The sequence below is a fragment of the Solenopsis invicta genome, chromosome 13 (genome assembly GCF_016802725.1).
Source record: "Solenopsis invicta isolate M01_SB chromosome 13, UNIL_Sinv_3.0, whole genome shotgun sequence".
NCBI lineage: Eukaryota > Metazoa > Arthropoda > Insecta > Hymenoptera > Formicidae > Solenopsis > Solenopsis invicta.
This window is the reverse complement of record NC_052676.1, coordinates 10,871,676-10,884,026: the sequence shown is the minus strand read 5'-3', so window position 1 is coordinate 10,884,026 and position 12,351 is coordinate 10,871,676.

The following is a 12,351-nucleotide window of genomic DNA, read 5'->3' as shown; positions in this document are numbered from 1 at the left end:
CAATTGCCTCATTTATGTTGGAAATTCAATAAATCGTGTACTTGTTTCCGCCATTCTCCGTGTTGGATCTGATCTGTCATTTCATTTTCCATATCAATGTATCCTGGTGGAGTATACATTGCACGGCCTACACTGTGAGATCTCAGCATATTATGGAGACAACAAATTGCTAGTACAATGTTACGAGCATATCTGGGTCATATCTCATAGGGGATCTAAGTATGTTGAATCTGCTAGCCATAACTCTAAATGCATTTTCCGCACATTTAGCTCTAGGTAATCTACAATTATTGAATATAAAACGCAATTAAGAATATAAAATGCAACTAATTTATAACAAAAATATGTATTTCTTTACTTCTATTTACCTATAATTATAAATTCTCCTTTCCCTTCTATCTGTACATTGTTCCTTAGGAAAAGGTATAAGCACATTTGTAGATAGAGCAAATCCTTCATCTCCTATGATCACATAAGGAAAATCCTGTTCGGTATTTGGTAGAGGATTTGGTGGAGGTACATTAATATTATTTTTTTCCAAATGCTTTAAATCACATTTGTTCTATTTTCCTTTATCAGGTACTCGTCCATTTGTGCCCACATCAACATATATAAATCTGAGTTGAGCATCCACAAGCCCCAAAAGCACAATACTAAATTATTCCTTATAATTAAAATATGAGGAACCAGGTTTAAATGGAGGATCAAGCAGACAATGTTTGCCATCCATGGCACCCAAGCAATTTGGAAAATTCCATCTGTCCATATAATCATGGGCAATTACTTTCCAAGACAATTCACTATTGGAAAATTTAAGATATTGTTTTTGTAAAACAGAAATTAGAGCACGAGAAATATCCTTTATAATTCCTGATGTAGTACTTTGTCCAAGGCAAAAAGTATAAGATAGTGATTCTTGAGTTTTGCCTACAAATAATAATAAAATTGTTACATAAAAGAAAATAGAAAAAAACAGGAAAATAAACTAAAATATTACACTAAAATAAAATGGGTGGGTGCCGATAGCGCACATTCCGATAGCTCACCAACCAATCATATTGACTTATCTAACCCAACCTACGGAAAATCTCTAGGCATCTGCCATTGTGAGTGGTTTGTGTGCTATCGGGATGTGCGCTATTGGGACCCACCCAAATAAAATATTAATACTAAAATAATTTGTTTGAAATAGACTTGCTTAACAACCTGTTGCCAAGTGACGTAATGTTAGAGCAAGTCTTTCTGCAGGTAAAATGCTTTCCTGAAGATGAGTGTTTTGTCTTTTAATTAATAGACTCATTTTTTTCACGAGATCTTCAAACATTTCGGAATTCATACGAAGACACCTAAAAACATTTGTATTATTTACTGAAAGTGATTACTTAGTAAATTATAATTAATTTACATTTTTCTATTCTATTGATTAAACATAGAAGAAAAGCATATTTTCCTTTATGTAACAATTCATATCTACCTTCGATATTTATTTGGATCTTCTAATTGTAACTCTGTAAAAAGGTTACTGAAACAACCTTGTTGTTGTCTCCTAGCTCCCCATGATTTAATCCACACTCTCTTTTAAGAAATCTTTTTTTTTTCATATTGTAATTTCAAAATTACAAACAAGAATAGCATATATTTTCTTTTTCCTTATGTATCGATCCATGTTTAAAAAAACTCAATCGTTTGATGTTTGCACTAGTGTGATTGAAAAACATTTAATCGTAAACGCAAACGCAGACGCAATCGTCAATCGCTAGTGTGATTCGGCCATAACGTGCCGTAGCGTTTCTTGCGTTTATTGTAAATATTCTCCTGTTCAAAATTTTATCTTAATTTTTCATATTAATAAATCAATAAATTAATTAATTAATCAATCAATCAATAAATGGGTAGATAAATAATTAAATAAATAGATAAATGAGTAAGAATAGATTAGAAATTTGACCAATTTTTGATTATTTTTGATTTTTATTTATTATTTATTTATTTGTTTGTTTAATTCAATTATTCCCAGCAAACACAGAAAATAATAGTTATATATCTTGTATGTGTCACGTTACATAACGAATTTTTACATTCTAGCAATATTATAGTTATGTAAAATTAAATTCTTGATATTACAACATCATAACTTATAACAGTCATATAACTACCATTTATTAAGTTTATATAACAAACATTTTATTTTAATAACATAACTGTTATAAAACTAAATTATTATTATGACTCCTGTATAACAAATATGATACAACTGTTATGTAACTGTTATTTTTCTTATGAGTGGGAAATTACAACTAACATGGACATTACATGTAACGTGCATATTATATTGCGTGTTACTTCCGATTTTATTCTATTATTGCTGTTATGCAACTGTGTTTGCTGGGTTTAATTCACTTGTTCATTCAATTACTTTATTTCCATGGCTAACCTCGTAGCGATGGGGAAAAATTAACTATGAGATGTTTGTCAAGGATATAAAAAAAGATTATTTGAAAAAACATTATCAAAATAAATTGTATAATAAATAATTTGTTAAACATCTTTTTCAGAAAATATTTTGACATGTATCACGCACGATTATTTTGTTTTATTGTCGTAGAAACCGATAAAATTAGTCAATTTTATTTAAAATCAGTTTTTTAAGAAACTGTTTAATTTGTTTGAAGAGAAACTGTTTAACAAATTGCTTTTAAACAATTTATTTTGATTATTTCTTGTTAGCATCCTAATATTGATATGTAACGTACAATTTTATCTTTTTTTTTTACAATCACGATATTATTTTAAATCAGAAATTAAAATTTACAAATAGGTAATTAATTAAATTCTCAATTGTCATTTTCATCTTTTTGTTAAACAACAAACAATTTTTTGTTAAATTTAACATACATATTTTATTATGTATCAAACAGTTCACCCAAATTTTTTTATTAATTTTTTACATAATATTTGTGTTATTTTTTAACATATGTATTTATCTTGAGTTCAATTAACAAAAAAATTTGAATGAACTGTTTGGTATATAATAAAATATGTCTGTTAAACGTAACAAAAAATTGTTTATTGTGTAACGAAAAAATGAAAGTAGCAATTGAGAATTTAATTAATTACGTATTTGTAAATTTTAATTTTTGATTTAAGATAATAACGTGATTGTGAAAAAAAAAAGATAGAATTATACGTTACATACCATTATTAGGATGCTAACAAGAAATTATCAAAATAAATTGTTTATAAGCAATTTGTTAAACAATTTCTTAAAAAACTTATTTTAAATAAAAAACGGACAACTTCATCGGCTTCTACGACAATAAAACGAAATAGTCATGCGTGATACATGTCAAAACATTTTTTGAAGAAGTTGTTTAACAAATTATTAAATAACTAAATAAACAAATAGATTAAATAATTGAATTAAACAAACAAATAAATAAATAAATAATAAATAAAAATTAAAGTAATCAAAAATTAAATAAATTTTCAATTGTAAATTATTCTTACAAATTTACCTATTTATTTGATTATTTATTTATCCATTGATTGATTGATTGATTGATTGATTGATTGATTGATTGATTGATATGAAAAATTCAAATAAAAATTTAATCGGGAGAATGTTTATAGTAAACGCGAGGAGCCCCACGGCACGCTACGCTTCTGGGCGCTACAACTGAGCGCAATCTGATTGATCAACTTTAACCGTTAATAACTTGGTAAATGGTCTGAGCTAAAAGTGATAAAGAAACTTTTAATTCAAAATTTCATTCTCTTTTGCTCCTATATTTATGAAACGTTACGGGACACCCTGTATACTCCCACACAGAACAAAATATGCAATAGATATTTAATAAATATCTGCATATCTATGAAATATCTATATCTATTATGGATATCTATTAGATATGCATTAAATTGCCCACATAACCATATCCATCAAATATCTACTGAAGATATCCACTGGATATCTATGTGTTAGCCACATATCCATATCGACCAAATAACTACAAAGGATATTCATTGGTTATCTCTGTGCTGTTCACATATCCATATCCACCGAATATCTACTGAAAATGTCCACTGGATATCTACGTGTTATCCACATATCTATATTCACCGAATAACTACAAAGGATATTCATTGGTTATCCCTGTGTTGTCCACATATCCATGTCCATCAAATAATTACGGAGGATATCCACTGGACATTCACGTGTTGTCTACATATCCACGTCCACTGAAGAACCACGGAGGATATCTAGTGGATATGCACATGTTGTCTACATATCCACGTCCACTGAATAACTACGGAGGATATACACTGGATATCCAGGTGTTGTCCACATATCCATATCCATCAAATTGTTTTTGAGATTGTGATCCGCCCTATTAGATCAATCATTTTGAATTTTGAAAATCTGTCTTCAAATTCATAATCAGCGACCCAAATAACACTCGGATACAAATTTTCAAAACAATCGATTCGATACAAATAAATGTGACACAAAAGGTTAAAAAATATAAAAAATTCAATTTGCTCTATTTCAGCAAAAAAAGTTGGATTACAGCATTCAAATAATATGCGTTGGAAAGTGTAAGAATAACACTTCGATGTGACATCCAGCTGGATGCTGAAAAAAATTGTTAGACGTTTTATAAGTCGTAAAAAATCTCATTTTTTGCACCTTTAAGTTAGAATATTTCAAAAACTTGACGTGATACTACTAATATAATTTTTAACAAATAATGAATAACATGCATTTGCAACATTTTTTAAATAAATTGTATTGATATAAATTGTATTAATCAATATTTTCATTTTAAATTGCCGCATTTTGACTTATGGCTTTAACCATTCGTTCGACACTCTTATAACGACATTACTAATAACATCCAGACGACTGCTTGATATCGTCGAGTGAACACGTGTTATGTGATCGTAACCTAAAGACGTGTTTCTTCGAGTAATTTTAACGCATCAAATGATTGCAGTGATTAGAGTAGTGTAGGATCAGAATTGATGGTAGGTTGAATATGAAGAAACTTCACAATAAGTTACGGTCGCAGCCCGTTTTGGACTATGCGGTTCACCAGCCGCCATGATACCCTCTGCTCTCCGGCACGCTCGCTCGCAATACATTCTTTCTTCCGATTTCCGTCTCAATACGATCAATACATCGAGATCGTGCGCGTAATTTAAAGGGGATATCTAAGGATCACGTCCTACACTCGGCCATTCTGAATAATCATGCGCCCCGCATGACGCACCATAAAAAAGAACAATACGTCTATCGGCTCTTACGCTTAAATTAGTATCACAAACTCATAATATAGAAAAAAAAACATTGCAAATTAGTTATTACTGGAAATAAAATTAACAAACATCACGTTGCGTCTAAACGACAACTATTTGGTATACAATACAGCTATTAATACTATAATTTTTATTTATGTTTAGCAATGTTCCACGCCTTGATATATTCTGCGCATGTAGAAATATGTGCGGAACCTTCATGATCTCCGACCTTAGTAATAAGTATCGTTAGGTTTTATTTCTTCGATACGGTATGGACCTAAGTATTTTACTCACAGTTTTCTTCCTGGCCCAAGTTGCGTTTGTTTTATCGCAACTAGGTCTCCTACACTATATTTATTTGCTTCTTTTCTCCTAAGATTGTATGTTTTACAGTTTTCTGTTTGTACTTTTAAAATTTGCTCTTTAGCTTTTGCTTGCATTTGCTCGCGTTCTTCCTTAAATTGCGATTGAAATTTTTGCTCCACTAATTCTTGCAATTTTAAATTAGTCTTCTTGCGCATTTTTACTCTAAGCAATAAATCAAAGGGAGTGGAATTTATACTACGATTGTACATGGAATTTAATATTTGTTGAAGTTTACCCGTATATCGGTGTCTCTGTGAAGTTAGCACCTCATTTTTCTGCACCGCAAGTTTTTATGCAAGTTCTATTTGCACCCTCAATAGTTCTAGAGTTCCTGATAGTTTATAACAATAGTTCCGTCGAAATAATATTAAAAATGATAATTTGAAAATATGAGGTGCCAACTTCGCGTGGCACCTCAAGTTTTGAAAAAATTGATTTTGACATTGGAATTCTATAGTTCTCAAAGAGTTCTAGAGTCCCCAATGAGTTTAAACTATAATTCTGGTCATTAAATATTTCAAAAAAATTTTTTAATTTTTTTGTCCCCACCTCAAATTTCAAAAAAATTGTTTTTGACTATGGAATTTTATAGTTCTCGAAGAGTTCTAGAGTTCTCAATAGGTTATATTACCAGTTCCGACCTATATACATATTTAAACAATTGTTTAAATCCGCGGGCTGGCACCGCACTACAAGAGTAAAATATTATCTTGTTCACAGTTCTGGACGAGTTCTTGGCATTTTTTGATAGTACCGCAATAGTTCTAAAGTGTTCTGTAGTTTTGTCAAGAGTTCTCGCCTCTAACCATTTTTTTACTAATTTTTAAACCCCGAGCTGGCTCCGCACTGTAAGAGTCTGTACTCTTGGTGAACTATTTGATGAACTATTGGTGAATTATCGAAAAATGCCAAGAACTCGTCCAGAACTCTCAACAAGGTGGTACTTTACTCTTGCAGTGCGGTGATAGCTCGCGGTTTAAAAATTAGTAAAAAATGGTTAGAGGCGAGAACTTTTGACGAAATTGTAGAAAGCTTGAGAACTATTGGTGAACTATCGAAAAATACTAAAAACTCTTCCAGAACTCTCAACAAGATGATATTTTACTCTTGCAGTGCGGTGCCAGCTTGCGGTTTAAAAATTAGTAAAACAATGGTTAGAGGCGAGAAATCTTGACGAAACTACAGAACACTTTAGAACTATTGCGGAACTATCGAAAAATGCCAAGAACTCGTCCAGAACTCTTAACAAAATGGTACTTTACTCTTGTAATGCGGTGCCAACTTGCGGTTCAAAAATTAGTAAAAAAATGGTTAGAGGCGAGAACTCTTGACGAAACTACAGAACACTTTAGAACTATTGCGGAACTATTGAAAAATGCCAAGAACTCGTCCAGAACTGTGAACAAGATGGTACTTAATTCTTGTAGTATGGTGCCAGTCCGCGGGTTTAAAAATTGTTTAAAAATATATATATAGGTCGGAATTGGTAATATAACCTATTGAGAATTCTAAAACTCTTCGAAAACTATAGAATTCCATAGTCAAAAACAATTTTTTTGAAATTTGAGGTGCGGACAAGAAGTTTAAATTAAAAAATTTTTTAAAAATATTTAATAACCAGAACTATAGTTTAAACTTATTGGGAACTCTAGAACTCATCGAGAACGTGTAACGACCTGTCTTTTTCCGCGCACGGCGTGAGTTCGGCGGACGAGGACGCGGACTGAGGTCGCCAAGAGAACTAGACTGTGGTTATTGGATAAAGAGGCGAATCTTTATTTTGCGAACTGTTGGTACAATATAAAAACGTGGCGTTCTGGCCACGGCGCGCGGACGGACGGATGGCGGTTCGGCGCTCGGACGGACGTAACAAAACTTAGAATTTACGCGCGGACGGACAAACGGAAATCAGAACGCGCGGACGGACAGACGGTATGTATACGCGAGATTCGGAATGGTCGGATTTTAAACGCGGTATCTTACACGGTGTTTATTTACAGGTGCGCGGGATTCCGAGCCGAGATTCTCGGAACTCGGAATCGTTGTTGACGCGCTGGTACTGTGGCCTTGCCGAAAGCCGCGTCCACGGCCGTAGATGACGCGCGCGCGATACAGCTGTACTTCGGCCCGATCGCGACGCGCTGCGGTTAATACCGCGATGTTCGGCGGTGGTAATTGACTCACGTCAAGATCTCTTGGTGGTGGCGCGGAATTCCACACCCCAAGTCGTGAGTCGATACCGAGAAAGGACGGCGGATCGGGATGTGCCGACTACCAGGATCTCCTGGTGGAGCCCAAGATGGACTTGAGCCCGTGAACCGGCGGTCTAGGAAAGCGGATGGCTCGTGTCAAGATCGCTTGACTGAAGCTAAGTTGCTTAACTCCTTTGAGCACTTGGAATATACTTTCTTCTCGGACGGGAGATCGGACGGAGAAGAAGAGCCTCGACTCTAGGAACGGCGGCGCTTATATACCCGAGTCTCGTGGGCAGGGACGGTGCAGGGGTACGGAACGGTACGGAATCGGTGGGGGACTCCCCGCCACACGATATCGGTCCAGCGGCCGCCACTCCGGTCGAGCGCGTGCGCGCGGAGATCTGTCGATGCGCGGATGCGTAAACGCGCGCTACGCCGGTGTTTGCATTCTTATTGGCGCTGTGCGCCGTGTTTTCGCTGTCCGGCGGTTGTTCGGCCTGGAACGGTGGACGGTCCGAGGGGGGAACGGAAAGGCGGTTTATTACAACTATAGAATTCCAATGTCAAAATCAATTTTTTTGAAACTTGAGGTGCCACGCAAGTTGGCACCTCATATTTTCAAATTATCATTTTTAATGTTATTTCAGCGGAACTATTGTTATAAACTATCAGAAACTCTAGAACTATTAAGGGTGCAAATAGAACTTGCATAAAAACTTGCGGTGCAGAAAAATGAGGTGCTAACTTCACAGAGACTATATCGGTACCATTTGGTAGATCCTTAATCGACAACTTGGAAAATACAGATACAATCGTCCTTTAAATTACAAAAATATAGTAAATTACTAGGAATGTTTCGGTTTTACTTAGCTTTCATCAGTCTATTAAATTCAAATATAATACAGTTAGAAGTTTATTTCTTTACAAAAGAATTTTTTTCTTTTTGGTTTGAATATCTAAATAACAATTTTTCCTAAACTATCTTTTAAAATTGTCGTGTGTGTGTCGCATACCGTCTGTGATTTTTTTTGATGGCGAACGGGCAACCTTGTGCATCAGATGTTGTGTGTGTGTGTGTGTGTGTGAGCGCGCGCGCATATGTACATAATAATTGCAATGCCATATATGTATGGCTAGACAAAGAGACTGTTGAGGACTAGAGCAAAAGAGCACATTAATAATATAAAACTTGATCCTTCAAAACACTCAATCATAACAAACCATAGAATATTTTTTAACCATTCTTTCAATTGGAAGAAAATAGAAATTCTTGACAACGAAGAAAATTACCAAAAAAGATTAATTTCGGAAATGATACATATAAAACAACAAACAAACGGACTAAACTCACAGAAAGACACAGAACTCCTTCATGATCGTTATTTTTGTTTACTTGACTCGCTTAAAGATAACACGAATATACGTTAGTGACTTCTGCTTCAACGGTTCTGCCTCACTTGTGCTCCGTCTGTCTCAGCAATAAGACCGTCGACGATGGCGAACATCTATATAATTACTGTTGAATACTTTTTCAAGTAAGCCTTTTAATTTATCTACAGCAAAAAAATTTACAATTCATATAAAACAATAACTCCATCGTCAACATACAGAGAACAAAGGTAGCGAATACTACGCTTGTAAAATAAACTTACACATAAAGCCGTGAGTGATGTCGTAAGTTTTCATCATGTAAGGAAAAAAAAGTTGTGCTGCTTGGAGAACTCAACACTTGCAGACACACACACACTCACACACGCACATACACACACACACACACGCACACGCACACGTATACACACACACACACAGTATCTGATGCATGAGATTGCCCGTTTGCCATCAAAAAAATTACAAACGATATGCGACACGCACACGATAATTTTAAAAGATAGTTTAGGAAAAATTGTTATCTAAAATATCTTTAGATATTCAAAACAAAGAGGAAAAAATTTTTTTGTAAAGAAATAAACTTTTAATTGTATTATATTTGAATTTAATAGGCTGATGAAGGCTAAGTAAAGCCGAAATGTTCCTAATTATTTATTATATTTTTGTAATTTAAATTTTGAATTAAATCGCTTATTTAATTTGGCTTGTTAATTTGACCGTTTAATATTATATTCTGTGTTTCTTCACAATATAAGCGTTTTCCTATGCTTTTTTTTATAATCGTTCTGTTTAGTAAGTCTGAGGACCTACATGATCTGCGTGATAGGTATGTAATGGAATATCCATGGCTTGGAATGGGATGTAAATGTCCCTCCTGTTTACCTTCCTTACGATTCATTAATATGCACGGTACGCAACTAGCAATATACTGTACGACTTTACTCTTTAACTCGCGTATAAAATAATTTTGACGAATAAGTTCCTCCGTTTGCTTTGCAGATACATGCCCTCTCTCATGCATTGCACGAATAACATCGATTTCTAACGCTTTAGGTACCACAAGTAAACTTGGCCATTTTGAAATTTATAAAGTAAATTACCGCTTACGTGATAATTATCATGAGGTTTTTCTTTCGATAACTCTATTAATGCTCTAGTCTCGACATCGCTTTCTTGTTGCTTCTTGATTTGTGGTACGATAAGGTTTTCCGATATCATCATAGTGGGCGGATCCCGATAGCGCACGGGACCGATAGTCCACCACCACTCACAGTGACCAATGCCTAGAATTTTTCCGTTGGTTGGGTTAGATAAATCAAGATGATTGGTTGGTGGGCTATCGCACCGTGCGCTATCGGATCCCGTCCCGTCATAATAGGGTGTCTGCTTAGCGCATCTACATGTCTCATACGTGTTCCCGCTCTGTGTTCTATGACGTAATTGTAATCTTCTAGTAATAAAGCCTATCTAGCGACACGGGTAATTAACTCTTTTTTACTCATAGTATGTTGAAAGGCCGCACAATCTGTGATTATTTTAAATCGTATTCCTAACAGGTACAATCCAAATTTCTTAAGTGCCTTTATTATTGCAAGTAATTCTAGTTCGTAGCTAGTATAATTCCTTTCCTCCTTCTTAGTCTTTTTACTCATATAATGTACTGGAAGTAGTAAATTATCATTAGGTGAACGCTGTATTAAGACAGCTCCGTATCCGTCTATGCACACGTCTGTGTGTAACTCAGTTTCATGTTGCGCATGATATATTTTTAGTTACTGGCTTCTGAGTTAACAATCCTTGCGGTTCTGGATAATCGACAACAGCCTTAATTTTTTCAGGTGAAAGATAAATTTTACCTCCCTCGATAACGCGACCCAAAAATTCTATTGACTTCTTAATAAATTGACACTTTTTAAAATTTATATGTAGTCCGTGATCACTAGCCGTCTTTAACACTATTCGTAAACAATCTAACGCTTTTTACTCATTAGCCGCAGGCACAATTAAATCATCTACATAGAGTAAAACTATCTTTTGTTTAATAAGCTCTCAAAAGGCTGCATTTATGTATCTCTGAAATACTCGCGGTGTTACATAGTCCAAACGGAACTTTCAAAAATTGGTGCTAATCGCCATGTGTGATAAACGCTGTATATTTTCGACTTTCTTTCTCTACCGGCACGTAAAAGAATCCATTTTTTAAGTTTAACTTATTAAATATTAGTGCGTCTTCTAGTTTATCTAATATGTCTTTAATTAGCAGTAACGGTTGTCTTTTTCAATTGCTCTATTAAACTTTCTATAGTCGATACACAGGCGTGGTGATCCATCTTTTTTTTTACAATTACCACCGGGCTTGCATATTTAGACGTATATTCCTCCACTATGCTCTCGTTAAGCCACTCCGCCACTTGCTTCTTGACAACGTCACGTTTCGGCGCGGGTAATCGACGCGGTTTTTGAAAAATAGATTTTTCGTCTTTAGGTATAATACGCATGTTTACGTCAGTCGTCTTGCATTTATTAATCTGATATGTCTTAACAATCTCTTCGACTTTCTCGCGAATATTCGGATCAGTACAACCGATATCTAACGGCTGTTCCTCAATTACGTTAATTTCTGCTAGAAATTTAGTAGGCGACGTCTTGTAAACCGTTATTCCATCTGAATTAATAGTCAATTCCGCCGTAGCTAAAATATCACTACCAACTATAAAACTCATATTTGTGGCTTTATTCGGAACTACATGTATGGTACAAGGAAATTGTTTGCGATCTATCTCGATATCAGTCTCAAAGCTACCTAACAAACATACCTCGTTTTTTCCGAAACCCGACAAATAAATAACGTTACTCGACAATTTTATATCGGGCTTAATTTTATTACAAACGTCTTCGCGCATCACAACATAACTTGACTTCCAGTGTCAATTAATGCCTTTAAATGCGTATTGTTTACAATTATTTGTTTAGACATTCTGTCCGTCGCGGGCAAAGTAATTGTATCAACTATCGACGTTTTTTTATCCGTATTAGTCTCGGCCATTGTGTTACATTGAATTGCCATTGTGTTACATTGAATTGCCGAATTTTGATACTTGAA